This window comes from Lipotes vexillifer, unplaced genomic scaffold (genome assembly GCF_000442215.2).
Source record: "Lipotes vexillifer unplaced genomic scaffold, Lipotes_vexillifer_v1.1 scaffold1098, whole genome shotgun sequence".
NCBI lineage: Eukaryota > Metazoa > Chordata > Mammalia > Artiodactyla > Lipotidae > Lipotes > Lipotes vexillifer.
The window spans coordinates 377,345-386,254 of record NW_006798559.1 but is presented as its reverse complement, the minus strand read 5'-3'; the positions used below and the strand labels follow the sequence as shown (position 1 = coordinate 386,254).

General features: G+C 44.2%; 1 protein-coding gene and 1 non-coding gene across 2 annotated transcripts in view; one reads left to right on the top strand and one right to left on the bottom strand.

Annotated features, from left to right (window-relative positions):
- TCF7L1 (transcription factor 7 like 1) overlaps nucleotides 1-8,910 on the top strand; it is a 162,232-nt gene that overhangs the window by 5,393 nt on the left and 147,929 nt on the right. The window lies entirely within an intron of this gene.
- On the bottom strand, nucleotides 6,110-6,182 carry TRNAG-CCC (transfer RNA glycine (anticodon CCC)). Its single transcript has one exon. It is a non-coding gene; the product is annotated as a tRNA-Gly (tRNA).

Here is an 8,910-nt window from a genome sequence, read left to right as displayed (position 1 = left end):
CACACACACACACACACACACACACACACACACACACACACACACACACACACACACGACCTTCAATACAGAGTGTTCCAGCCTTTACAGTGATGTGCAAAGTTACCCAAAAAATTGTGGCATAAGAAGGAATTTAAATGATTAACTCATTGGAAAATCCGTAACGTAAAGATCCTATATTCCAACTTAAGAGTCCATTTTTACTTGCTAAAACTGGGGAAATTCAGATTGTCATCCTTAAGATAAAATTCATAACGCCTTGATTTCATCTGATATTGTAGGCCTATCATGGGCAATGACTAAGGGACTGTGGGAGTTAGGCTGAATTGGACCCAGCTTTGCCCTGAAGGACCTAAAAATCGAGTTAGGAAGAAGTGATGTTAGTACCAACCACTATAACAGGAAGTCCACGTTAAGCATCAATAAAATTCAGAGAAGAATTTTCAGAATAAAAAGGATAGAAAAATTGTCTTGGGCTAGCATGGTCAAGGAAGGCAGGTAAAGGAGATTGTTTTAGACTAGTCCCTGAAACTCATCACTCTTTAATTCAAAGTAATTTTTGTTAACTATAAAAAATTTAAACAGTACAAAGGTATTTAGAGTGAAAAGTGGAAGTCCTGCACGTACATCTGAAGGTAGAAGCCAGCACAGGGAGAGCAAAGGCATGGAGTGGGGTAGAAGGGCCATTTGGGGTAATGCAAGTTTTTCCATTTGCCTGGAAGGGTAAGGGACCAGACCTTGAATGCCAGTGAAGGAATCTGGCCTTATTCAAGAAGTAGCAGAGTACCATCCAAAGTTCTGCTGGGGGGCTTCCCTGGTGGCGCAGTGGTTGAGAGTCCGCCTGCCGATGCAGGGGACACGGGTTCGTGCCCCGGTCTGGGAGGATCGCACATGCCGCAGAGTGCCTGGGCCCGTGAGCCACGGCCGCTGAGCCTGGGCATCCGGAGCCTGTGCTCCGCAACGGGAGAGGCCACAACAGTGAGAGGCCCGCGTACCGCAAAAAAAAACCCCAAAAAACAAAGTTCTGCTGGGAAATAATGTGACTTGTACATGTGCTTAAAAGGATAATAGTGATTGTGGGGAGAGGACCTGGGAGGAGCTAGAATGCTTGGGAGACTCACAGGAGGCCAGGGGCGAGGTGAAAGGGGCTTAAGAGTATCTGAATGGAAAGGAAGGGTAGCATGAGGGAGGCAGGCAGGGTTGCTTGAGTTTGCGTGGGAAGAGGTGGTGGATGGATGGAAGGGAGGGAGGGAGGGAGGAAGGGGCTGATGTCACAGTTAACTCCTGGTATCTGAGCCTGGGAGACTTGGGGTGTGACTCCTGGCAAGTGGGGCCCTGGCCCTCCATCTTTGCCTCCCCAGTGCTGGACAGATGCTTATGAACTGTGGTAGCAATAACAACCCACACGGTCTGTCAGAGTGTCTCACTTAGAGGAACCGCTCAGTCTCGTTGGAGAGGCACTGGGTTTGAGGGGATATTGAGGGAATAGTTGAAGCTTCAGCAACAGGCTGATGCAAGGGAGCAGGAGAAGAAAGGAAGGGGGTGCTCAGAGCAGAGAAGTCACTGAGGGAGGATGGAAAGGGGTCTCTGCCGAGGTGGAAGGAGAGCTTAGGTACTGCGACTGCACGGAAGCTGGAGGGGCGGGAAGGGGGCGGGGTGCTCCTTAGAGTCACATGCCACAGAGAGAGGACAGAAGAGGACTGAGGACTCAAAAGAAGCTTTGGGAATTCACTAATCAGGAAGTAATTGGTGCCTGCAGAGAGCAGTATTCCAGGCAAGTGATGATGAGAAAGGTAAGTAGGCAGAGATGCTAGCCTCAGGCTTCTCCGTCGGGTGTTGAGGTGCTGTAACCAGGACTGGTCCTGCCGTGTGGCCCGTCCCTCACTCCTCAGCCAGAACCCACACCAGACTCCCACACATGCGAGCAGCCTCCTTCCTACCTTACACATTTCACTTTGTATCTCCCGTAACCTGGAAGGTGCTGGAAAACCAGACTCTGGACAACCCATTTAAGAAGATGGGCTGTGGCAAAGAGAGGGATGGGAAGGGCTGCAGGCTCCGGAGAGAGTCCATGTAGGATGCTGGAGTGGGAGCTTGTTTGTACCAGCGGTAGGGTAGGGTGGAGGGTAAATGGGGTGGAAGAGGAGGAAGAGATGAGATTGAGAGCTTCGGGACGAAGGCAGTGTTCTTCCCTCATAGATGGAGATGCTCCATGGCTCCATCCACCAACAGTAGGTATTGTTCTCTTGACTCTGCGGGTGAGCCCAAGCGTTGAAGAAGGGGATGTAGAAAAAAAAATGCAGAGGTGGAGTTGCAGAAATTGAGGGGGAGTGCATTGGTTGTCTAGATGACTTTGGGATTATCAGTAAAAACCAAGAGCAAGTTGGCTGGGGTTTTGTTGGCAGTAGAGAGACCACAGGCCCTTCCTCTGTACCCAGTCATAAAGCCAAACTTGTTGGGAACCTTTTAGCTACATGTGAATAATGAGATGTTTGTGCATTGATTGAAAGATATGACACACTTGGGAAATTTTTCCTCTTTTTATTGTCTGGAGCTGGCTGACTTTGAAGGGGGATAGAGGTGAGGATCAAAACACAGCTCATTTTCAGTCAGGGACAGATGTTGGCATGTGTTAAGTTATTGGGGATGGGAAAGGACTGAAAAAAAAAGCATGTAGAGAATTGCCCCATATTGGCTAATCTAATAATGTATTTTTAGAGGAGGTTTTTATAAGTCCCATGTGTTACTGTTCTCTCCCAAACTGGATTGGGTTTAGGGAGCAGTGAAATAATTGCAGTTTCCAAAACCTTGGCATTTGGGAATGAAGGGACATGGGGGGAGTGCAGGGGGCTTGCCTTTTCCTCTATACTGTGTGTGCCGCCCAGGGAACAACTCTGGGGCACTGGGCAGCTTCTTTCTGAGATGCTGAGTTATCCCTCGATTGCCAGGTAGCTTTAAGGTTCTAACGCTTTTAGGTTCAGAATCCTAAGTCTTTCCTTTTCATTATGCGTATAGCCTACAGATTTTCATGGGAAAATGATCTTTTAGTTTAGAAATACACTTCAGAGTTTGAAAATTAAATCCTAAAGATGTTTTCCTGAACGTGACCCTTTTCATGAGATTTTGTGGAATTAGTAAGGGACGATAACTCCAGTCACCTGGAGCCCTCAGGACAGGAAATGAAGTCACACATACACTTTCAAACTGTTATAGCAGTTTAGAAATCTGTTCCATTCAAGAGGAGGAACAAGACTCGGAAGTGTTCACCCCAATTGTGGGTAATGAGTGTAAACAAAAAATTCACAAGAGAAGAAACTACGAACACCTACTAATTATGTGAAACTATGTTCAGCCTCCCAGGTAGTCAGAAATGTTAATAAAGATAAGCACTATTTTTTGGCCACCAAATTAACAAAGGTTTTGTCTTACTAAGACTGTTCAGTGCTGGCAAATGTACGGTGAAGTGGGTGGTCTTAGTTGCTGTTCCTGAAGGGTGTTGACAGCCCACCGCATTGGGAAAGCACTTGGCAATGGTTGCTAAAACCTTAACATTTGTCATGGCTTCTGACCTAAGAAGTAGATACTTGTTATTCCCATTTTGCTGCTGGGCAGACCGACTTGTAGAGGTCAAGTATCTTGTTCAGGGTCACGCAACTAGTCATCGACAGCACAAAGATTTTAACTTGGTTGTGAGTGCCAAGCCTGGGTCTTCCCATTTCACCCTTGTGACTTTCCACGCATGCCTAATGTCACTAGCTCCTCCCCCTCTTGGGAGAAGGGCAGCTGACCTTTGTCTCCCCGTTCAGAAATCCTGACGTGAGTTACCAGTCAGGGTGGAGGGCAGATAGATTTGTTCCAACTTTACAAATCAGACCTGGGAAGGTACCTTCCCAAATAAACAGTTGTGTAAGTGAGTGAGCGGCTGTGGTTGAAGTTCTTCGTCCAGTGCTATCTGTGCCCTACAGGCATCAAATAACCTTTAGGTGGCGGCCCCAGGAATTTTACCGCCACGTTACCTTCCTTCAGAGAAAAAGTGGTTGTCTGTTAACAGAGACTTGAACTTTTCTGAACTGGGGGACTGTTTTTTCCTGTTGAGATCTGTGAGGTTGGAAGAATACACAAGTGTGTCTTTGGGGTGGAAGGAGGTGGGAGGGGCAGGCTTGCTCGCTACCCCTGCAATTTGGATTACAACGTAGTTTGGTTAACAAACCAAGCTCCGGTGAACCAAGTATGCAAATATTATTTCCTTATTGTGTGTTTTATAAAATATTTTATAAATTGATTGCTTTTGTTAAAGTTCTTTATAAGTTAAAAATCAGTCCCAATCACCTGTAACTCTGAGTAAATTGACTGTTAAAGAAATAAATACTAAATTTTTACACAGAGAATTGCAGAGAATGTGTTAGTCCCCACCACCACCCCTTTTCTCTGTGTGTGTGTGTGTGTGTGAGATGGGTTGAAATTAGGAATCAGGTAATTTGATACCTTTTTATTCACTTACCAAATTTATCTTCCAGGTGGTCTCTTTCTGAAAACAGTAGCATGGTGGAAAGAGTAATAAGGGGCTTCCAAGTCTGGTTAATAGAAGTTGGGGAGGCGCCGGGGGTCCTATCTAAGCCCTCTTGGAGATCTGCGTATTACAAGGCTTTAATCTTGGCGAGATAAATGTCTTATATACTTCATAACGTGGATGGAGCCGTTATGTGTAGGAATATCTATAACAGGTGTGTTGTGTGGAAAAACAAAGATGTAAATATGAGATCGTAACTGTGATTAAGAAATAGATGGATCTGATGATAAGGAAGAAAAGCAAAAGAAGTAGGAATGAGCAGTATGAAAAGTTGAGTTTGTGATTGACATGTACACACTACTATATTTAAAATAAATAACCAACAGGGAAAAAAAAGAAGAAAAGAAAAGCTGATCAATTTACAAGTCCAGATTTGTTGGCAGTAGTGATTTCTGATATTTAGGACTATACTGTTTCCATAAATTCCAAAAATTATATACCAGAGTCACTAGAGTCAGCTGGATTTATAAGACATACCTTCTAGGAGTGCATTGGGGGTTCCTCCCTGAGTTTCTTGTGCAAGGGACTCCACATGGGTACCCTGCAGCCCTCTGAGCTAGAAGGGACCATCCAGCTCACCCCAGTGGTGAGAAACACAAGCTCAGGGAGATTGTAGGCTTGCCCAAGATCAATTATGAGTGATGGAAACAGGACTAGAGCTCAGCTGCACCCCCTGGAGCTTTACCCTCTCCACTACTCAGGGAGATCGACAGCAACCCTGGCAGAAAGCCATGCTATGGAGAAAATGCATCTCAAAGTATTTCTTTATTAAACTAGAACACCTGACCCATGATAAATGATTCATAGACATTTGTTGAATCTTGACAGCATGAATATTTAAACATCAATATTTTAAAAAAAAACAGCCGTGTAGGCACCTGCAGTGTTCCAGGGTGCTGTATCACACCATTTACAACTGTTACCACATCTGATAGTCCAATCTCTGTTTTATCCACGAGGAAGCTGAGCCTGAGAGAGTAAGCGAGGGGTCCAGAGACACCTCTCCAGAAGGTCGTAAAGCCATTGTTCCAGTCACAATGCTGCAATTTCCCCTCTGCCGAAAGTGGACGGCCAAATTAATGTGAAAATGCCATTTGGAGCAAGATAACAAAGAAATGGTGTGCGAATAAAAAGTGACTAATGAGCAACATCTCTGCATTCATTCTTTTCAGTAGCCTTCCCAGCCCTTTAACAGGAGGAACTTGTAGTCACTGCTTCTGCCTGGGGTAGAGTCAGAGCCTTAATGGTTGGTGTCTTTATAGTTTCAGAGATGGTATTTATTGCGATCTTAATCTTCCTTTGCTTTTCTGTGCTGTGCATCTCCATGTAGTCTATGTTTTTCCCCTTCAGTTTCCCTTGTGTTTCTTCTGACATTTTAAATGCCCCAATCTAATCAGGGGTCCCAGAGAAGTGTGCCCATCTGTGGCTTTCAAAGGTTTTTTGTTTTTTTTTTAATATTTATTTATTTATTTATTTATTTGGTCACGCTGGGTCTTAGTTGCAGCATGCGAACTCTTAGTTGCAGCATGTAGGATCTCGTTCCCTGACCAGGGATTGAACCTGGGCCCCCTGCATTGGGAGCGCAGAACCTTAACCACTGGACCACCAGGGAGGTCCCTCTTCTGACATCTTGAGGTACTAAACTTGGATCCTTAGATACCACAATATGCGATATTGGTATGTGCATCTGTTGACTTGGTCTACTGCCTACTTCCGCTCCTGACCAGCCCCGCTTGCTTGTACACGTGTGAATATTAGTTTGTATGTAAATTAGATACAGTCGTTGCTTATTAATCATATCATCTATTTAAACATTTCCAGGCGGGATACATAGAGGAGAGGTGTAGCGGGGGTCTTAGAGATTCGTGAGATGGAAACACTTCGTACTTCTTTACAGCATAAGCGTTTCTGTTAATAAAATGATGGTCAGGGAGAGAGACATTGGTCTGAAGCTTTGGGGTGGGAAAGAGATCATCCTCATGGGCATGTTCCCAGGCCTCCTAAGGAAAGTTAATGCAGGAAGAGGAGGGGATGGTGAGAAAGTCCAGAGATGGGGAGAACACCTTAGTGAGCTGCTCCTTTGAACTTGCACCAAAAGAGAGGAGAGAGGAATGGTGGAGAGACGCCCGAGGCTTGAGGGGTAGAAAAGCATACTCCACTGACCAGTGATATTTGTGGCTAAGGGGTCTGGGACTAGGATTTGGCCACAGTCAGTCAGGCCTTGGACCCTAGCCCAGCCATGGTCTGGCTGTGTACCCCTGTGCCCCAGGGCCCTCTTAGGCAAAATGGGGATAGTGGTAGTGTTTAAGGGTCACTGAATTACATTTTGGCTGAATGGACTGTGTTTTAAAACCAGGATTTTTCCAAGGCTAAAACTAAATATCATAGGATGAATCTCTGAGATATAGAAAGAAATCAGAAATGTCATCAAAATAATTTACAGTATTATTACAACTTGATTAAGATGTTTAGTGACCAAAAATATTTTTTAAACACATTTTAAAAAATAAATTTATTTATTTTATTTATTTATTTTTGGCTGCATTGGGTCTTCGTTGCTGCATGGCCTTTCTCTAGTTGTGGTGAGCGGGGGTCTCTTTGCTGCCGTGCACGGGCTTCTCATTGCGGTGGCTTCTCTTGTTGCGGAGCACGGGCTGTAGGCGCGTGGGCTTCAGTAGTTGTGTCATGTGGGCTCAGTAGTTGTGGTTCATCGGCTCTAGAGCACAGGCTTAGTAGTTGGGGTGCACGGGCTTAGTTGCTCTACGGTATGTGGGACCTCCCCGGAAAAAGGCTTGAACCTGTGTCGCCTGCATTGGCAGGTGGTTTCTTAACCACTGTGCTACCAGGGAAGCCCTCAAATGTCTTTTGTAGTAAAAAAAAAAAAAAAATTAAAAAATTGTGCTGGGGCTGGGGGGTGTCTGGAATGGCCCCAAGACCTGTGCTATACTTAGTTGTCATGTATCTTTAGTCTCCCTCAGTCTAGAACAGTTTTCTTTTTAAAGATTTATTTATTCATTGTATATTTTATTATTGCTGCTTTGGGTCTTTGTTGCTGCACACGGGCTTTCTCTAGTTGCGGCGAGCGGGGGCTACTCTTCGTTGCAGTGTGTGGGCTTCACATCGCGGTGGCTTCTCTTGTTTCAGAGCACGGGCTCTAGGTGCATGGGCTTCAGTAGTTGTGGCTTGCCGGCTCTAGAGCGCAGGCTCAGTAGTTGTGGCACACGGGCTTAGTTGCTCTGCGGCACGTGGGATCTTCCCGGACCAGGGCTTGAACCCGTGGCCCCTGCATTGGCTGGCGGATTCTTAACCACCGCGCCACCAGGGAAGTCGTAGAACAGTTTTTTGATCTGTCTCTTGTGTTGACTTTTTAAGAATACAAGCCATTTTATTTTGTAGGACCTTGAACATTTTTTTTTTTATGATGTTTCTTCAAATAGATTCAGGTTGTTTATTTTGAGCTACAAAACTGCATAATTGATGGAGCATTGATGTCTTTCTCAATGCTTCTCCTAAGCAGTGCCATCTGTTTTCCCCCATTATAGGTGGTGTTAATTTTGACCACTTGGTTAAAATTTGGTCTGTCAGAGTTCTCCAGGAGAGTTGTTATTTTTCCTCTTTGTAATTAATAAGTGTCTTATGGGGAGATACTTTGAGACTATGTAGATATCCCATTTCTCATCAAACTTTCACCTGCTGGTTTTAGCATCTACTGATGTATCTTGCCAGAAACAGTTATCACTGTGGTAGTGGCCAGATTGGTGGTCAGATTTTTTTGTTTTATTTATTTATTTATTTATTTATTTATTTTTGCATTTTTTAGTTGAAGTATAGTTGCTGTACAATATTATGTAAGCTACAGGTGTATAGTATATCAATGCACAATTTTTAAAGGTTATACTCCATTGATACTTATTATAAAATATTGCTATATTCCCTGTGTTATATAATATATCCTTGTAGCTTATTTTATACACAGTATTTTGTACCTCTTAATTCCCTACCCCTATATTGCCTCCCCCTTTCCCTTTCCCTGCTGGTAACCACTAGTTTGTCCTCTATATCTGTGAGTTTGCTTTTTTGTTATATTCACTAGTTTGCTGTATGTTTTAGATTCCACATATAAGTGATATCATACAGTATTTGTCTTTCTCTGACTTATTTCACTTAACATAATGCCCTCCGTGTCCACCCATGTTTCTGCAAATGGCAAAATTTTGCTTTTCTTTATGGCTGAGTAGTCTCTGTGTGTGTGTGTGTGTGTGTGTGTGTGTGTGTGTGTGTGTGTGTGTATGGTGGTCGGATTTTTAAAGTTTGACATTTTAACACAGGAACAATTTCTC